A 6,135-nucleotide genomic window follows, 5' to 3' on the forward strand; every position below is an offset into this window, starting at 1 on the left:
ATACAAAAATTAGACTGGCGTGGTGGCAGGTGCCTGTAATCCCAGCTACTTGGGAGGCTGAGGCACGAGAATCACTTGAACCCAGGAGGCAGAGGTTGCAGTGAGCCGAGATCATACCACTGCACTCCAGCCTGTGTGATAGAGCGAGACTCGGTCTCAAAAAAATAATAAAAAAAAAAAGTGTACATTTGGACACAATGGCAGACTCACACAGAGGGAAGACAACGTGAAGGCAGAGAGGGAGAAGACAGCCACGTGACGACAGGGCCAGAGATCGGAGTGGTGCAGCTATAAGCCAAAGAACACCAAAGATTGCTACAGCACCAGGAGCCGGGAAAGGCCGGGAGGGATTCTCCCCGGAGCCTTGGGAGGAAGCGTGGCCTTCCAACACCTTGATTTCAGACTTCCAGGCTCCAGAAACAATAACCTCCCTTGTTTTAAGCCACTTAGTTTTCGGTACTTTGTTACGTGTAGCTCCAGGAAACTAACACAGAAGCTCACAGACTGATGTGGAAAACCTGATGTGACTTATTGCTTGGTTGTGGAAAACGCATCACCCCATGAACCAAATCTCTCAGCATCAGATCAGTAAATTCTCTCCCCGAACACGAGCCCCATGGGAAGCCAATTCATAGCCACTCATTCATGCAGCCTGGGCTTACTGAGCAACTACCACTCCCAAGGTGTGTGCTAGGTGCTGGGAACACATCTGGAGGCTAGGAGGCCAGAAGGTAGGCTGGTGCAGGCCTGGGACAGAGGTGGCAGGACCAGGGCACTGTGTGCTGTGTGCTCCTGGAGGGGTGTTTGTGGAGGAGACAGGGCCAGGGGCAGAGATGGAGAGGACCCACTCCTTCCTGGTGGACAGAGCTGGGGGACTCAGTGGAGCCTCTGGGCAGCCCTTTCCAATCCTCCCAGGTGGACTGATCCACAGCTTGCTTCTCTAGATGGGCCCAACACGATGGCTGAGGATTCTGCTTCACAAACTCCAGGCCTACTGCAATAGCTGGGCCTCCCCGAGATTGTCCCAGGTGAGGTTGGTTGAAGTTGGAGGTGTCCCCAGAACTCTTCATTCACGTTTAGCAAGGTGTTACTGCTGTAATCCAGGTGTCACAAAGGGCTCACCCTAGGGCCATCAGGTGGGTGTCCTGTTTGCAGGGTGCAGTGCTTTTGCCCCAGATCCCTCCACTCCCTCACATTTTTACTGCCTGCCTTACCCAGATGAAAGCATCAGTGATCTCTGGCTTCCTTGAGTAATTGATGATTTTCCATTTATCTATTGCTGTGTGACCAACCACCCCAAATATAGTAGCATGCATCAACCACCATTTTCATCTTTTGTAGGTCAAATAGTCAGATGAAGCACAATGTGGATGGCTTGCGTTTCTACTCCATGAGTCTGCAGCCTCAGCTGGGAAGACTGGAACGGCTGGGGGCTGGAAGTGTCTGGAGCCTGGGCTGAGATGACGGAGAGACTGGACTCAATTGGCGCTGCCAACAGGAACAACTTCATGCGGCCTCCCCACCTGGCTTGGGCTTCCTCACAGCATGGTGGCCTCAAGGATAGTTGGACTTCTTACATGACAGCACAATTCTCAAAGGGCAAGAGTTCCAGCAAACCAGGCTGAAGCTGGATAGCCTTTTATGAGCTAACCTTGGAAGTCATAGAGCATCACCTCCATTGCATCCTGTTGGTCAAAGCAGTCCCAAGACCTTCTAGATTCAGGGGGAAGGACTTAAGAGTCGTAGACATAGACACAGACCTGCACTCCATAGGAGGAATGTCAAAGGATTTGCAGCCACGTTTTAAAACCACCACAGTTAGTTACATCCGCTAATAGGAAACCCGATTTCCCTTAGATCTAGTTTTGGGAATACACCTCACTTAACTGTCAACACTTGGCTCTTCCATCAAGTACAGGATGAGGTCCAAATCCCTTGGCATGAAAACCAAAGTCCTTCCTAGCCTGGTTCCAGCCTGCATTCCAGCATCCACCCTCGGTTGTCTGCGTTCCCCCAAGTTGGCTGAATGTGCTCATGCAAGCGCGCCACTGTGGTTCTGAGGACTGTGGCCCTCAGAGGGACATACTTTTCTTTCCTGTCTTTTCTTTTTTTGTTCTTTTTTTTTGAGACAGGGTCTCACCATGTCATCCAAGCTGGAGTGCAGTGGCACAACCAGGGCTCACTGCAGCCTCGACTTCCTGGGCTCAAGTGAGCCTCCCATCTCAGCCTCCCGAGTAGCTGGGACTATAGGCACACGCCACCATATCCAGCTAAGTTTTAAATTTTTTGTGGAGATGGGATCTTATTATGTTGCCCAGGCTGGTTTGAAACTCCTGGACTCAAGTGATCCTACCACTTCGGCCTCCCAAAGTGCTGAGATTACAGGCAGCCACTGCACTGGGCCCTGACAGCCTCTTCTTCCTCACCAAAGGTGCCACTGAGGCTGGTGGCATCCCATATTCTTCTAGAAGCTCAGAGCTCCCGAAGGGGACACCACGAACCCATCTGCAGCTCTGGATTTCCAGCTGAAGGATGCTTTCCCCTCGTCCTCCGCTAATGACTCAGCCATCTGTCTTCCTCTCCTGAACTCTGCTCCACTGGAAGCTGCTCAGAGGCCCCATCTGCGGCTTCAAAGCCAGTGGATTGAGTGGCCCTAAGCACAGGAATCGGAGCTGCCTGTGATTCTCTGGAGTTCCCACCCAAATTCATAACTACTCACAGAGCACAGACAGCTGAGCGTTGTCTGCCCCCTTGAAAGGGCCGCCTTTGAAGCCGGCAGTGGGGCACTGAACAGGCCTTCTCCAGAAGGGCTGGAGAGACAACCAGAGGGCCATGCTACTGCCGGCAGGGACCTGTGATCCCACCAAAACAGATGAGCAGAGGGATGGGAGGTCCAGGAACAAAGCCCCTTCCCACTTCAGTCAGTTCTTCCCTTCCCCCTCCCTTCATTCATTCACTCATTCATTCAAGTAGTATTCACAGACAGCCCACCGTAGACAGGCTCTGCTGCTGGGCCTGGCTCTGGCGGTTACCAGATGACCAGGACACATCCCCCTCCACCCCATCCTCATCCTCCAGATCATCAGAGCAGTCTAAGTTCATCCTGGCCCTGCTACTCCCTAGCCGAATCTCCCTGGTATAGGGGGCTGAATGGTGGCCACCTAAAAGATAGGTCCTCATCAAATCCCTGGAACTTGTGAATATGCCCTTATTTGAAAAAAAAAAAAAAAAAAAAAGTGTGAGGGGGAGTCTTTGTAGATACAATTAAGTTAAGGATCCTCAGATGAGATTATCACAGATTAACCAGGAGAGCCCTGACTCCAATGACAAGCATCCCTTACAAGGGACACAGAGGGAGACTTGAAGAAGAAGGGAGACAAGAAGAAGACCATGTGAAGGAGGAGGCACAGAGTGGGTGATGTTGCCATGAGCCAAGGGACTCCTGGAGCCACCAGAAGCTGGAAGGGGCTGGAAGGACTCTTCCCTAGAGCCTTTGGAGGGAGTCTGGCCCTGCCCACACCTTGATTTCCTCCAGGTCTGTAGGAGAACACACTTGTGTTGTTTTAAGCCACCCAGTTTGTGGACATTTGTTTCGGAAGCCACAGGAAATAAATACACCGGACCAGCCTCCTCACCTTCCCAAGGCGTGGCATGGGGGCCGCCCACTTCCCAGCGTGGCAGGGAGGAGGAAGCAGGCGTGCATGCAAGGAGGCTCTTGGGGCCCAGCCTGGCAGGTGGCAGGAGCTTGGGAAAAGCTGGGTGTGGTTTGGCTCTGAAGACAGTCTCACTTCTAGTAAATTTCTAAGTGGGGCCCTGAAATGTGAACACACAAAACTGGATTCTAATCCTATTTAGAGGTTTTCAAAGGGGCTGCTTGTGCTAGCTGCCACCCTGTAACCACCCACATTCCATGGGGTGTGGTTTTCAGATCTTCGGTCTCCTGGACAAGAATGAGTTCTATGGGGATCGGCACATCAAATTTACAAGCATATAAGGTCAATAGCATGAGCCTGTGCTTAAGCTTGTGCACCCAAAAGGTATTCAGTGCATCAAGCCTGGGTAAACTGATCCCAGGGTCCAGTTGTGAAGACCTCTTTTTTAGTTATATTCATCTGCAGGAGCCCCTAATGTGTAGGGTTTTTTAAAGACTTTTTATTTTGAAATAATTATAGATTAACAGGAAGTTGAAAAAATAGTACATAAGAATCCGCGTACCCTTCACCCAGCTTCCCCCAGTGGTGACGTCTTACCTAGTCTAACATCAAAAGGAAATTAAGGCTAAGTGTGGTGGCTCAATCCTGTAATCCCAACACTTTGGGAGGCCGAGGCAGTCAGATCATTTGAGATCAGGAGTTTGAGACCAGCCTGGCCAACATGGTGAAACCCTGTCTCTACTAAAAATACAAAAAAATTAGCCTGGCATGTTGGCACACACCCCAGCTACTTAGGAGGCTGAGGCAAGAGAATTGCTTGAACCCGGGAGGCAGAGATTGCAGTGAGCCGAGATTTCACCACTGCACTCCAGCCTGGGCAACAGAGCGAGATTCAGTCTCAAAGGAAAAAAAAAATAAAGAAATTGACATGGTTTTGATAATGTGAGCTGGACCACCCACCTGAATCCATTCCCTCCAAGTTTTTTATATGCATTCATATGTGTGAAATAGTGTGTGGGAGGGTCGTTCTATGTAACATTATTCTGTGGACTACGTTTGTGTAGCCACTACCACAATTAAGATCCAAACCAGGCTTGGGATGGTGGCTCTAAGCCTGTAATCTCAGCACTTTGGAAGGCCAAGGCAGGTGGATCGCCTGAGGTCAGGAGTTCGAGACCAGCCTGGCCAACATGGTGAAACCCTGTCTCTACTAAAAACACAAAAATATAGCTGGGCATGGTGGCCCATGCCTGTAATCCCAGCTACTCGGGAGGCCGAGGTAGGAGAATCGCTTGAACCCAGGAGGTAGAGGTTGCAGTGAGCCGAAATCATGCCACTGCACTCCAGCCTGGGTGACAGAGCAAGACTCTGTCTCAAAAAAAAAAAAAAATCCAAAACAGTCCCATTCTTACACAGGAACTCTGTCAAGCTGCCTCTTTACACTCATAGCCCTCTGCACCTCTGGTCCCCTGGCAGCTACTGCTCTGTTCTTCATCTCAGTGTTTTATCATTTCAAGAATGTTATAAATGAGTACACGTCACGCAGAGATGGGAACAGTAAACACTGGGGATTCCAAAAGTGGGAGGGAAGAAGGGGGTAAGGGTTGAAAAACCACCTATCGGGTCCTATGTTCACCAGTTGGGCAGCGGGATCATTAGAAGCCCAAACCTCAGCATCACACAATATAGCCATGTAACAAACCTGCACATGATGTACCTCCTGAATTTAAAGTTTTTAAAAAACGACATATGATTCCAAGTGAAAGAAGCCAATCACACAATATTGCATATTGTATAATTCCACTTATATGAAATGTCCAGAATAAGCAAATCTACAGAGACACAAAATAGACTGTGATTGCCTAGGGATGGGGTGGTTGAGGGGGGAATTGAGGGATTAAAGGGTTTCATTTGGAGGTGATGAAAATGTTCTAAAATTGATTGTGGTGACTGTTATCCAACTCTGTGAATATACTAAAAGCCACAGCTTTGTACATGATAAATGGGTAAATTGTATGTGAGTATATACATCAATAAAGCTCTTTCTAAAACCAGAATGTTATAGAGATGGTCTCTGATGGTATGTAACCACTTGAGATTGGCTTTTCTCATTCAGGATCATTCCCTCGCAGTCCCTCTCAGCAGTTGCCCAGAGCAGTAGCAGGACCCTCCGCATTGCTCAGTAGTATTCCATTGTACAGACGTCCCAGAGTGTGTTTAACCATTCACCTGCTGGACATTTGAGTTGTGTCCCTTTTTTTTTTTTTTTTTTTGGCTATTAAAGCTGCTATGAACATTTGTGTACAGATGTTTGTATGGACATACGTTTTCATCGAATGTTTACTGAGATGAATACCGAAGTGAATGTTTCATTTTAAATGTCTCTGTTATCCAGCACACCTCTGCTAAGAAATGACTATCTGCATCTGGGAGCAGTGGTTCGTGCCTGTAATCTTAGCACTTTGGGAAGCTGAGGTGGGAA

Source organism: Nomascus leucogenys, chromosome 2, assembly GCF_006542625.1.
Source record: "Nomascus leucogenys isolate Asia chromosome 2, Asia_NLE_v1, whole genome shotgun sequence".
Classification (NCBI taxonomy): domain Eukaryota; kingdom Metazoa; phylum Chordata; class Mammalia; order Primates; family Hylobatidae; genus Nomascus; species Nomascus leucogenys.